This window comes from Aquila chrysaetos, chromosome Z (genome assembly GCF_900496995.4).
Source record: "Aquila chrysaetos chrysaetos chromosome Z, bAquChr1.4, whole genome shotgun sequence".
Classification (NCBI taxonomy): domain Eukaryota; kingdom Metazoa; phylum Chordata; class Aves; order Accipitriformes; family Accipitridae; genus Aquila; species Aquila chrysaetos.
In genome coordinates this window covers 77,314,612-77,327,472 of record NC_044030.1, presented here as the reverse complement: position 1 = coordinate 77,327,472, position 12,861 = coordinate 77,314,612, and the positions used below count along the sequence as shown (strand labels likewise).

At 52.7% G+C, this 12,861-nt stretch overlaps 1 protein-coding gene across 3 annotated transcripts in view; it reads left to right on the top strand.

Moving 5' to 3' along the window:
• The window catches only part of CNTFR (ciliary neurotrophic factor receptor), a 212,789-nt gene that overhangs the window by 34,105 nt on the left and 165,823 nt on the right, over positions 1–12,861 (top strand). The window contains exon 1 of one of the 3 annotated variants that reach the window (XM_030005485.2): positions 6,464–6,482. The exons of the other annotated variants lie outside the window; for them this stretch is intronic. The gene's annotated coding sequence lies outside the window, so the exon portion shown is untranslated. Of the gene's footprint in view, positions 1–6,463; positions 6,483–12,861 lie in introns of those variants that run through there. 3 annotated transcript variants of the gene reach the window in all.

Genomic DNA, 12,861 nt, shown 5'->3' with positions numbered 1-12,861 from the left:
TGTTTTGCCCGTGATGATAATTGGTGAGTGATCTCTCCCTGTCCTTATCTTAACTCAAGAGCCTTTCATTATATTTTCTCTCCCCTGTCCAGATGAGGGGGGGAGTGAGAGAGCGGCTTTGGTGGGCACCTGGCATCCAGCCAGGGTCAACCCACCACAGGGGACTCCTTTCTTCCTGGGGACACAGAGGGGGCTCTGAGCTTCATCCCCTGGGAGGTCACCAGCTGGGGGCCCAGCAGGGTGGTGGGCAGCACAGTTCGGTGTGCTGTGCTCCCCCCAACCTGATGAAGGAGGCTCGGGTCTGCTGGGGGGCTCTGGTTAGTGTGTGAGGACAGCTGCAGCAAAACAGCCTTTCTGGTGTTATCCTAAGGTAAACCAGCTTGGCAGGGAAAAATTTGAATGCCAGATTGAAATGTCCTCCTTAATCACACCCCAACATATTCCTCTAGCAGAGAATCTTCTTTCTTAACCAGGTGTGACATTGGCCAGGTCTAACACACAACAGAGGGCTTTTGTGTAGTGAATCTGACCCAAGGTGTTAGGAAGGTGGGCTTAGTTCTTCCACATTGACTGTCTTGCTTCCCCTGTTGGCAGTGTTGGCAGCACTGAGGCAGAAATATGCTCGTTAATAAAAAAGGTTGTGCTCTGCCTCTTGGTAGTAGCTCTATTTACTTTTTTAAAGGGAAGTTATATTCTCTATCAGTATGAATCAGGAACAGTTGCCAGTGCTGTGTCCCTTGGCAGGCTGCTGAACTTCAGCTGGAGATGAAGAGCAGAGGGGCTTGAATAGGGGGCTGGAGTAACCAGGTAAAAACTAAAGAAAGAGGTAGGGGCTCTCAAGATTTGGGAGGCTGCTTGGGTACAGGTGGCCTGGGAAGTGCTTAAGAAGTGCCTGTTTAACATTAGAGCAGTACATCCTACAGCATAACCCATGCTGCATTTTGATCTGTGGGCTGATAATCCAGAAATGGCTCTTGGACAGTTGGTTTGCATTTTCTGTGCATTTGAAGTCAAAACACCTGGAGTCCCTCTGGATCACTGATCTTCTGTATGAGGTGCAAACTGGAGATGTGCTTGGGCTCAAAGCCTTGATTACCTGGATCTTGCTTGCTGTGTTGGAAATGGCTGGAGCGAGAAGCCTGTTTTTTCTGTAGACAGATGCTGGCAGTCTCTGTGTGTTGGCTGGTGACACAGACTGGCTCGGCATCATGGTTGTTGTTAAGGTTAAGTGGAAGTCCCATGCTTCAGGATGAGAATGGGAGGAAATCAATCTTACACTGGTCTCAGTGATAAGGGTAACGTAAGTGTATACACTGTCAACAAAAATTAAATCCTTCAGCCTGTGAGGTGTTAGCAGCAGCACCTCGGTTTTGCAGGGGCATTAGTGTCCCTCCTGTTTCCAGTGTAGCCTGGTGCTACCTGTGTGGTACCACCACTGCTTTCCTCTGGTCTTGTCCTGTGCCAGCCTCCCCCTTGCACCCCAGGTGGCACGGCCAGTGCCTGGCTTTCCCCTTCCCGGCCAGGGTGCTGCCTGCATCCCCCTGCCTGGCAGCAGGCACCTGGCTGTCCCCTAAGGGGACATGGCACTTGCTTGCCTGGTGCTCCCAGGGGACTTGGAGGCAGCCGGTGCCTTGGGGAGCTGGAAAGCTATCACTTTCCAGCTGCTGTCTTGTCAGCACAGGCTTGTGATGGAGGGACTGGGGAGAGGCTCTCTGTGTCACGGGAGGGTTTGTTTTCTCTCGGCAGCCTCCTTTGCTGGCCCTGGGTTAAAGCCTTTGACCTGGTGAGGTCTGGAGAAGCTGGACTCCTCGTGAAGCATGCTCTGGGAAGGGCATCTCTTAGCATTGGGTTGTGGCTGTTCATTACAGGGTAGCAGCAAGATTTTTACCTGGTGGCAGCGTGCCTGGGCTCAGCAGCCTGGCAGGAGGCTGCCTGGACCCAGAGCTGTGTTTATCCAGCTGCTCCGGTAGCTTTTGCAGCATCCACTGAGCCCCATGCTGCTGCCAGTGCCGGAGGGTGCTGCGTGGGCTGGCAGTGCTACAGGTGCAGTGGTGTCTGGCTGTCAGGTCGTGTCCTCCTGGTCTCTCCTCCTGCACCAGAAGGACAGGTAGGGATCTGCCTCCCACAGACGCTGCAAGAGCAGGGCATTTTCAGTGTGAACTCCCTCTGTGCTGAAGAAGTGTCCTAATTTCTACGTTAATGCCCTCCACACGCTTCCCCTTTCTCTTCTAGCAGGGCTGGACCTCGCTGCCCCACACCTCCTGATTTATTGGCTCTTCCTCACCCCCCCATCCCTTTGCTTAGATCCCCCACCCCAGGCTGGCAGTGCCGTGGGGAGAAGCATCCATCTGGGAGGAGGTACCAGACGGCAGCAGGATTAAAAAAGACGTTGTCTTGGTGTATCCTAGCTGGTATCAGTGCCACCTGCAGATGCCACATCTGCTAGCCAGATGCTGCCCGTGAGTCCCATCTCCCATGGGCAAGAGGAGGCAGCAGCAGGCATGGGGAGGCCATCGAGTGCCTTTTAGCAGGAGGCCAAGGCTGCTTCTCGAAGCTGGGAGGACAATGAAGGCGCTGAAGCAGCCAGAGCACGGCCGGGGGCAGAGGGGGACAGGCAGGCAAGGGGAAGCCATGCAAATGGGGACTTTGATGTGGCTGCGAGGAGCTGGGGCTGGAGCATTGTTCCTATCACATCACATCAGTTTCACATTCCTCATGCAGGAGTGATCAACGCTTTCAGGGCCAGACAAAAGAGCGGGGAGATGAACAAAAGCGAGGGGGGGGGCTTTACCTACTGCAGAATAGAGGCAGAGGATGAATTGCTCTCTTGGCAAGCCATGGAGATGGGCTGGCGGTTGCTGTGCTTTAAAGCACCAGCTTAAAATTTTTCTCTTTTATTTAAAGGAGAAAAAAAAAAAAGGTAGGAGAAAGGGTTTCCTGTGTGCAGAAGGGGGGATAAATAAGATAGCATGACAAGTATCTGTGGTTGTCTTACATTCCCTTGCTTGGTCTCCCCAAGTGATGACTCTCGGTTTGTTGCAGAGGTGCATTGTGTCCTCTTGAGACGAGGGGCTGGCAAACATGGGTTTGACCCAGACTGCAAGATGAGAGTGCTTTTAAGGGAACCTTCTCCCCAAATTAGCAACATAAGTGGGTTTGGAAGGGGGCTGGCCACATACAGCTGAAGACTGGGCTCTGCATGGAGGGTGTTGGCATTGGCCCTGGTACAGGGGGAAAGCAGTGTTGGAGGGAGCTATGGGTTGTGCCCAGCTCTCCTAAGCTGGGGTGTGAGGAGGAGGAGGGTGGAGGAGATGAGGAAGCACTTCATCTTTTTTGCTGGCTGTTCTGGGGATTCTGCCTGTTGCTGCAGGGGAGACTTGGTGATGTCCCTTTGCCAAGCTGGGTTTTGCTGGGGCTGGAGAGCAGGGATGGGGCACAAGGCAGAATATGGCACAGGGTGCACATGTCCACATGTGTGTGCTTCCATGCTGCCATCTCAGCCTTTGCTGTGGCCTCAATGGCTGAGGCCTGGGTCATTGAGCTCTGGCTTTGTTCTCTTGCTTTCCCATCCCTGATGCCTCCTGGCTCTTAACTGTCACTGACCTGTCTCCCCTCTCTGAGCCTGGGATCCCCCTTCTGCCTGGTCCTCAGCTCCCTGCTTTTGATGGTGTACACTGCTACCCACTTACCTAGGGAAAAAGTGCATTAAACCGACTCTCTTTTTTCCCGTTGTATGTGCTATCTGCAATTTGGCTTTTGCCAGTATTAAGTGGAACTGCATCCCTGAGGGATGCTCTAGTCTCTCTCATCCTTCCCCAGAAACCTTTTTCCTGTGGAAGCACAAACCGTGAGCATCGTGTCCACCTCGTAGCCATCCCCGGCTCTCCCAGCCCCATGCACAGCTCTGGCTGCCCCCGCTTAGCCCTGACCCACGGCCCCCTCCCTCCAGCCCCGGGCCTCTTTGCCTGAAAGGCTGTCAATCAGGCTGAATTGTCTGGTGGTTTTGTGATGTGGAAAGACTCCCACCAAGGAGTCAAGGGCCAGGCTGAGACCTTTAAACTCGATTCCATTTGTGTCTTAAATCAAACAGGAATCCAGGTCCTGGGATGGAGGGGGAGGTTTAAGGGGATGCACAGGCTCAAAAGCCTCTGCTGCCCCCCCTGAGTTTTCCTGGAGCCCCTTCCCCACCTGCACCGTGTGGAGGCGGGGATGTGCCCATGGCCCTGGAGTTTAGGGCTTGTTTTCCTTCTGTAGCCCTTTGCTTTGGGGCTGCCCTGAGCGGCTGGGGGTTGGCAGCAGTGCTTCCTGTAGCGCTGGCCCTTTGAACAAACCCCGCTGCCTGGGGTACGTGGCAGGGAGCGTGCCCTGCACTGAGCCAGAGGGACGGTTGAGGGATGGGCTGGGAAATGGCGACTCTGCCCTGGGGAAGGGGAGGTTTCTGGGATCCGCTGTTGCGAGCACATGGGGCTGGGGAAGTGGGCAGAGCTGTGCTCCCAACGTTTCTGGTCTCACCAGTTTGTGGTGGCTGCTGGTGCATGGGAGGATGTGGGTGCGGAGGACAGATCTGTGGCTCGCTAATGTCCTGCAGACAGTTGCAAGGTTGAAAGCAATGTTTTAGCCTCCTCCCAGGACACTACAAGCAAGCTTGACCTTTTGGGACAGTTGTCGCTGCAAAGGGGAGAGTACCCTGGTCCCTGTCCCCGGTGTGTGTGTGTCTCAGTGGCTTGAATCACACAGTGCCTGGTGCTGCAAGTCATCCACAGGTGCCCTCAGAGGAGGGGCAAGACCACAAGGCAGCATGTGAGGTGTTCTGAATTCCCCATCTGCTGCCAGAATAGGGCATCGGGGCAGGTGAAGCTGCTTAAACACCCTCTGTCTTGTCCTTACTGTGTTTAGGGATGGGCTCACTCTCCTGTCCACAGAGGGAAGATCATCTTAAATGGCAGGTTGATATTTCTATTTTTCCCTCTAGAAGAGGGTTTGACAGCAGCAGAGCTGGTGCTGCTTGGTTTCCCCTGGGGTTGAGCCCCGTCCCATCTTGTGAGGGCTGCTGGGGTCCCTTGACCTAGCACTGCTGGAGAGAGGAGGGAGAGCAGGCTGGGTGGGAATCAAGCTTTTGCAGCTCAGCTCATGGCTTTCTCTGCCTGCCTGTGAGCAAGGAGTTTGCTTTTCTGTTTTTTTTTCTTCCAACTTCTTTCCAAAGTCCACGTAGGTGAGAGATTTCATTTTGTCTTCCCGAGGGGAAGTTGCAAATCTCTCTTCCCCTGACTGAGCTGTGTTTGCAGGAGAAGCCTGGAGCTGCCTTAAGACATGTACAAGCTCAGAAATGCAGTGGTTGTGTTTGTTTTTGTGTTCTGGGCAAAGCCAGGGCTGCTGCCAGTGCTAAGTAAATACAGAGCTGCCCTAATGAGTGACTGCAGTAGCCAGGGCCATGCTTGCTGCCTGTGTGAAGCCAGATGGATCTATCTGGGGACTTGAACAGCAGCTTTCTTGCAACTAGCAAAGGCAAAGCCACTGGCATTTGGATTACCAGCTCTCCTGTGCTTTTAACAGAGTGCCAATGTTTGACAAAACCATTAAGTTAAATTAAGCCCTACGCATTTCAAATGGATTCGGAGACTTCTGGCTGACTCGCTATTAGCAGAGCTGTCTCTTCTCCCTTTCTCTTTCGTCTTTTTTTTTTTTTTTTCCCCTCCTCCTCCATTTCATTCCCTTAGTGTAGCTGGTTTTACTGCTGACGTTTAAAAGCAACATGCTGGGACTCAAGGAGAGACCTGGCATTGGGGATGGCACCGCTGTGAGCCCAGGTGTGCCCGGTCCTGCTGTGGTGGGCAGGGAGGATGCTTGGAAGGTGTTTGCTCAGGGCAAGCCCTGTGTCCTGCAGAGCCTGGGCATGGGTTGGCCAGGGATGCTCCGGTCCCTGCAGAGCCCACGGCTGCTCAGCTCTTGCCCATTGCCAGTGTTATTTATGGCACAGGCTGCTGCTTTACTGGGCCATTTCCAGAGAGCGGAGAAAGATGCTGTCAGCTCAGAGGGGCTCACAGCGCAAGGGCAGGGGATAGCAGAGAGCATTGGTGGGAGCAGGAGCAGCAGCAGCACGGCCTGTGCAAGTCACCTTGACTTGCTCGGGTGAAAGTGAAGGGCTTTAAAGAGCCACAGGGTGATGACCTTGTAAATGGATGCGTGACCCAACTGCTCCCCTGTGCTGTCGGCTGCTTTGTGTCCTTGATACTACTCTTCATGCCTGTGGAGAATCACCGGGGCTGGGGGGTGGTTACTGGCATCTCATTTGCACAGCTGCATCTCAACTGTGCAAGCTCTGCTAGTCACTGGTGTGAGAAATGCTGTCAGCTTGCCCCTGCCCATCTAATGTAGCTTTTCTTGGGGCAGGAGAACCGCTGTGGAACCTCACTGTGGCTGCTGGTGGAGCTGTTGCTGCCCTGGAGCATATTTTGGGAGTGGGCTGTGAAGTGTTGAAGAAGGTGAGCAGAAAGCACGAGAGGGTGGTTGTGGGGCACCAGCCCAGCTGTGCCACCGAGATGTGGAGGGATGCTTCTGCTTGGGGACCAAAGGCAGCTGCATCACTGCAGCTGTGCTGGAGTGTGAGTGGAGTCAAGAAAGAGGGAGAGTGGTGGCATGGGGTGGGCTTAAAGGCCAGGGATAGAAAAGCACTGAATGTTACAGTATAGGAGTGAAGGTTTTCCAAGTAGTAAATGTGCTGAGTGGGATCTGATGGAGCTCGTGAACTAGGGAGAAGATACAGCAGTTGGATGGTGGACCAAAGCTGGAAATGGTTTGCTGGTGTCTGAGGCTTGCAGCACTGTTATCTGCTACCCTGTAGTCCTGGTCTGTGGAAGCGTGTTGTGCCAAGTGCTGTCCTGGCAGACAACATCCCATATAGCAGCTCCTGTTGCTCTGCCTGCAAGGTTCAAAATATTAATTGCAGATGATGTGGGGACTGCAAGCTTTGGAGAAGCTGGGCTGCACTGCTGGAACGGCCTTCTTGCTGAGCAGGTCACTGCTCCTTGCAGTGAAATTCCCTCAAGCACCTCTGCCCCAGTGCACCTCTTGCCCCTTGGTCTTTGCTGCCTTGGCCCCACATTTATTGAATCACTCTAAGATGTGACCTCTTGACGCACACAGCTCCCCTCTTGCTCTCCCTGTCACAGCTTGCCTGGAGAGGAGCCAGGAGGTGCTGGAGAAGAGACTTCAGCAGAACAACAACGACATGGTTGGTCTTGGGTGTGCAAAACTGGAGTGTTAAGCCATGGGAAGCACCTCTGGGTAAAGACTTGGAGGAAGGTCAGCATCATGGAGCCCACTCCCATTGACACGTAGCATGTGGTCCCTGTAGCTGTATCTTCTTGCTGGGTGCAGCCCCCACCCCCCATCAGTGTCTTATTTCTCTGGGTGCTCTCTCGTTATTTCCATGTTCATTAATGCTGATACGCTCAATTGCATCAGCTCGCTTCCAGGGACCAAGTGCAATCCTGCGCTTTCATTTGCATCCCCGCTGCCTAGCTGTTGCCCAGGCAATGCCAGGTGCTTTGACATCATTACCCAGCCGACTGGCATCCTCTCTGCCCCATTAACCTTGCCATAATTGACTTCAAATTGAAGGAAGCGGGGGGGTGGGGGAGCGGAACTGTGATGAAACGGCAACTGTTTGCATCGTCGTGGAGCAGGGCTCTTTGTTTTTTGAAAGGAAAACTGTGACAGTCGGTTATGGCTGCGCCTAGATTTGGGAAGGGTTTCTTGCCCTCTAGGAAGCTGTGCAGTCTGTCTTGGTTTACAATATTTCCCCACCACCATCTCCCATGGGAATGTGATGTGAAAACTTGTTGGTGGTTGTCAGCAGGGAAACTCAGAGGGTTAGTGGAGGGGAAGAATGGTGTCGGAGATGCTGGGAGCAGTGGGTCTGTGCAGCCTGGGGATGGGAAGGTGAAGCAGGGTGTTGGGGGGATCTTATTGCTCTTTTGAGCGTCTTGATGGGTGAGGAGAGGCAGGAGTTGGACTCATTTTTGGAAACACCCAGGGACAGGGCAGCAGGCAGCAGCCCAGTTTGGAGCATCTAATTACCTAACAGGCACTGAGAAGCATCTTGTCCCCATGAGTGCATTCAAACACTGCAAAAGGAATAAGAGATGGGAAGGGTCTAGCCTTTGAGATGCTCAGCCCTGACCTGCAGCAGCCCCCGTGTGACCTGAGCTGGCTGGTCCTGCTCCACCTGCATGGCATTAGGTTGAGATCTGGGCCAACCTAGGTTATTCTACAGCTCTGATCCTAAATCCATTCTAGTAACTAGCGATATTTTCTTTCTTCTTGGTTAAACTTTTTTTTTTTTTTTTTAAACTTAAATGTTGAAATAGCATAAAACTTCTCTGGAGTTTTTCCTATTTAAAGGTAGAATTGGCTTTTGTCACATTTTCTTTTTGCCCCCTTGTGAGCCAAAGTCACCCAAACAGATGCTTCACTACAGAATCTCTGTCACTGAATTGGCATCTTCTAACGAGCTTCACTGTGCAGTTTTCTGTCAGCTTGAGTCAATTTTATTTATTCACCTTCTGCTTGCACAGCACCACGGTCGCCAAGTCTTCCTGTGTTTGCTCATGACTTCTGCTGGATGTAAATCGTTAGGCTTAATTGAGCTGCCCAAGGAGAGGGTCAGTGAGAGAGCTGATGGAGACCTCAGCACCAGCTGCTTGATGGTCAAACCCAGCACAACTGGTCCTGCTCCATCAGAGCCCCTGCACAAGGCAGGTCTGTCTGGCGTGGGCAAGTGCTGTGCTTCCCTGTGCAAGAGAGGAGCTTCCCATGTTATTCAAAGTTGGGGCAAAGGGATGCAATACTTAAAGCTTTACTGCCCCTTATTGAGGATTTATTATTCATTATTTATTAATAGTACTATTTAATTACTTATTATCTGTTACTTATTAAGAGAGGAGGTAATTCTGCACTGTGTTTCTGAGCTTTCCAAAAGGTGGAGCTGAGAAACTTGTGGCAGGAGGGGTTTCTTCAGCTCTAGAATCTCAGCTGGCCTAATCTTACCTGTCTGGCATGGACTGATGCTTCATCGCCTCATCCTCTGCAAGATGCAGAAGTCCGCATAGGGCCAAGCGAGATGGGTATTTGTCACTGTACAAACCTTTAAGTGCTGCTGGGATGTGGTGATAGGGAAACTGTTCACCCGCTCCAAGCAAGGAGATCTTTATTTGGGTGGAGCCCTGGGGCTCTCACAGCTAATTGCTGTGTTACAGAAGAAGCTTGGTGGAGGCAATTGCTGGTGCTTGTGAGTGCTGACTTCGGATTTGCACTTGCGTCTGACCATCAGCTAGGAGGGGGTGTTTGAACCTTTGGTTGTCACAGTGGTTGGAGGCAGGTCAGGGCTAGAAGTGAAGCATTAGGAGATCCCTGGGCTGGCGTCTGCAGCTCGAGCTGAAAGCGGTGCAACTGTGCCTGCAGCAGCTTTCCCAGGGAGCGCAGGCCCCCCATATTGCAGTTGCAGTCAGTGAGCCATGGTGTGTGAGGAGCGTAGCTCTGCCTCTGTTTCCCCTAGAGCTAACAGAGCTTAGTATCGATTAGCAGCTTAATTTGTAATTAATAACTTGATGTTTTTTGAAATGGCTTGCGGAGGGGGCCAACACAAGAGGCTCACGCAGCCTGCAGTGTGCTGCCATCAACTGCCGAGGAGCATCCTGAGATTTGGGGAGGTGGGTTTGGACATGAAGGTTGTTGGAAAGCAGGGAAACAGCCCTGGCAGGGGGGGTGTGATGCAGGCTGTCCTAGAGGTGAGTCTGAGGGCTCGAAGTCTAATGCTTTTCTGTCTTCGCATCTAGGGGAGCTGGCTGATAATCCTGGGGCAAATCTTGCTTCAGCCTGTGGCACCACCATGCAGGGATCCATTCTGGGAAGATCTGGGCTTGGCTTGGGTGTGCCTTGTTGAGAGGGGCATGCAGAGCAGTCTGGGTGCTTCACTATCCTCCCGCACTTGCAATCCTGCTGTGACAGCCAGCCCAGCAGTGCTGGAGGTTGTCCGCGTGTCTGGCAGGTGATGCGAGGGGCTGACAGGTCCATCGCTTCCCTCTGCGTGTGGGAGCTCCTCCAGCCGCACAGGGTGCGTGTGTCCCAGAGCTGCAGTCCAGCTTGGGATCTTCCTTTCTGGGGTTGACGTACGTCATCTTCCTTGCAGCTTTTGGTGGGTTTCCCTTCCCTGTCCTTATGGCTTACTGCTTTCCCAGGTGCACCAGCTCACGGTGGTGTGTGGGGACTCCAGCCTGCTGAGTGCCTTTTGCACAGGGAGCAAAGTTCCCTGCAGTGCAGAAATTCAGGCTGCCCTGCCAAAAGTGGCAGCGAGTGAAGAGAGAGGCAGCCCACAGAGATGCAACTGGCCCAGGGCCACCCAGCAGGGATGAACTTAGCCTTCCTCACACCCTGTGGCTATCTACTGACCATGTTGCTCTCAAAGTAGCCTTCCTGATACTCTCCTGAAAAGAATAGCTTGATATGATGATGATGATGATCCTCCTTCTTCCTGTTCCATATTCTGCTCCATCCTTCTCTGGCATGCCTGCTCCATGTGAGCAGCCCAGACGGCTCCTGCCTTGTGTGTTCCTCTGATCCCCTGCACGGTCTGTCCCTCTCACTTTTCTCCGTGCTGTACTTGTTGTAGGACAGAAGAGCTGTGTTTCTTTTTCTTCAGCATTTATTCCTGAATGACTTGTTGCTGCTTCATTTTCTGAGAACTCCAAAAAAGTGACTATGACATGTATGGGGAGGAGAAAGCTTCTATGCTTCACATTGCAGAGGAGACGGCAGAGAAAACGTGAAGTGGATATGTGCAGCCGTGGGAACCATTGGAGAACAGTGGCAGGATGCCAGGGCTGGGGGATGCTGTGCGTGTCCCAGGTTGGATGGGACACCGGTGTCTGAGGGACAGATGATCTTATGTTAATCCAGCCTTGTCTTCCCTGTGTGAGTGATGTAGCTGGGTTTCAGTTGGGTTTTTTTTCCATTTCAACGCTTCTCAATGCTCAGCTGTTCGAGCCAAGTGTTCCCTTAGCATTTGAGGCTCTCTCTGTGCAGGGAGAGATTTGCATCTGAGTTGCTTGGCATGCGTTTGCCATCCAGTGGGTCTCATGTCTGGAAAAGTCTGCAGCTGGGGCAGAAGCTGAGTTAATTTGCACTGGAAGGCAGGCATGCTTTGTTTTGCATGTTGGTTTCTCCTTGCAGAAATCCCCTTTGAGGTATCAGTTCTCTTCTATTATTGAAGCCATGTTAGGGGGCATGGCAGCCTCCCTGCAAGGCTGGGAAAAGAGAGCTATCCTGAAAGGTGCAAATTAAACCTGTGCTCTGCTATAAAAAGCTGTTGTACTGTTAACGTGGACCCTTCTCCAGAGTTCTGATGCTCTTTGCCTGCAACTGAGGAAGAAATGCTCACAGAGATGGTCCTGTGGGAAGCAAAACAGGCTCCAGAGTTCAGTTTGCAGCTATATTGGATGAAATGCTTCTAAAATTCAGGGGAAAAGTGCCATAGGGTCTTTAACACTCATTTGAATCACCTCATGAAATGATCACATGGGGCATAGCGTTTTGGTATAGCTTGCCTAGGAAGAAGGGTGCTTGGGAAGAGCAACTGGATCCAAGGGGCCCTGGTGCTGCAGAGAACAAGGGACAAGCATGGGGAGATGGCTGCAGCGCTGCACAAGCTGGAAATGTTTCGGTCTGGGACCTGATTACACAAAAACTTTGTTCTTCCTTACCTGGGTGCCAGAGTTGGGACCTGTGGGTCATCTCCCATGTCTTCCCACAGTTGCTTCCTCCTGGGGTTGCCCCAGAGCCTGCTGCTAGCTCCCAGCAGTGTGCAGTGTCACTGCTCCTGGCTGTGCATCCTGGGGAGCTGTCACCACCGACAGCCCTCTGACCATGGGTGCAGCGGGACGGCTCCCAGTGGGCTGGGGCAGAGGCACCCCAAAAACATCTCTGTAGGGAAGGCATCTCCAGGTGCAAGTCTGGAGGAAATTAAAACTAGGAGAGGCCATAAACTCTATTTGCTATTAAGACGCTGTTGGTGACTCCGTGCTCCTCAGTGCTTTGGAGATGCCCTTGGCACAGTCCCCAACTCATCCCAGCCTGGGGCTGCCACTGAGGCCCCAAATACTTCTTTTTCATGCCCTGCAGCAACACTGTCACAGCTTTGACAGGTAGAAGGTGATCACTGCGGACTGTCATCAGCACTTGAGCTTTCCTTCACATCTCCTCGTGCCCTGTCCAGCCCAGGAGGGAGCTGGGAGAGGCACCCTCTCTTGGGTGCCAGGGCTGTGCCAGCCACGGAGGGGCTGGTGTTGGTGGAGAGCCGACTGTGGGCTGCACAGGGTTAAGCAGACATTGACAGTAAACAGGAAGAGAGGACAAAAGCAAGTCTCCTGTAATTATGTAGCATTTATTATTAATACGCTGGAATTGCTGGAAGCAGCCTCTGTAATGTGAATACTGATACAGAGGTTCAGAAGACAACTTAGCTCTCATCTGTCTGTTTATTAGCTCCCTCAGCTCTGGCGGGCAGCGTACTAAAGCCTCATTTGCTACTGCCTTGTTGCACCCCCTCCTTCTCCCCACAAACTCCTTGCTGTTTCCATAAAGAAACCTGTTGTTTGTTCATCCTCGTGCCGGGCACCACAGCAGTGCACGGCATGATCCTGGATAGCAAAGCGGACTTTAATCCTTGACCTGAGCCTGCCTGTTTGCAAGGCAGGGCCCAAAGCGTGACACTGGGCTGTGCAGAGCTGTTGCCCTTCCAAGACGGCCATGGCTGATGCTGGCTTGGGATGTCCCAGCTCCTGGGATGCAGAGGAGCTCATCCTT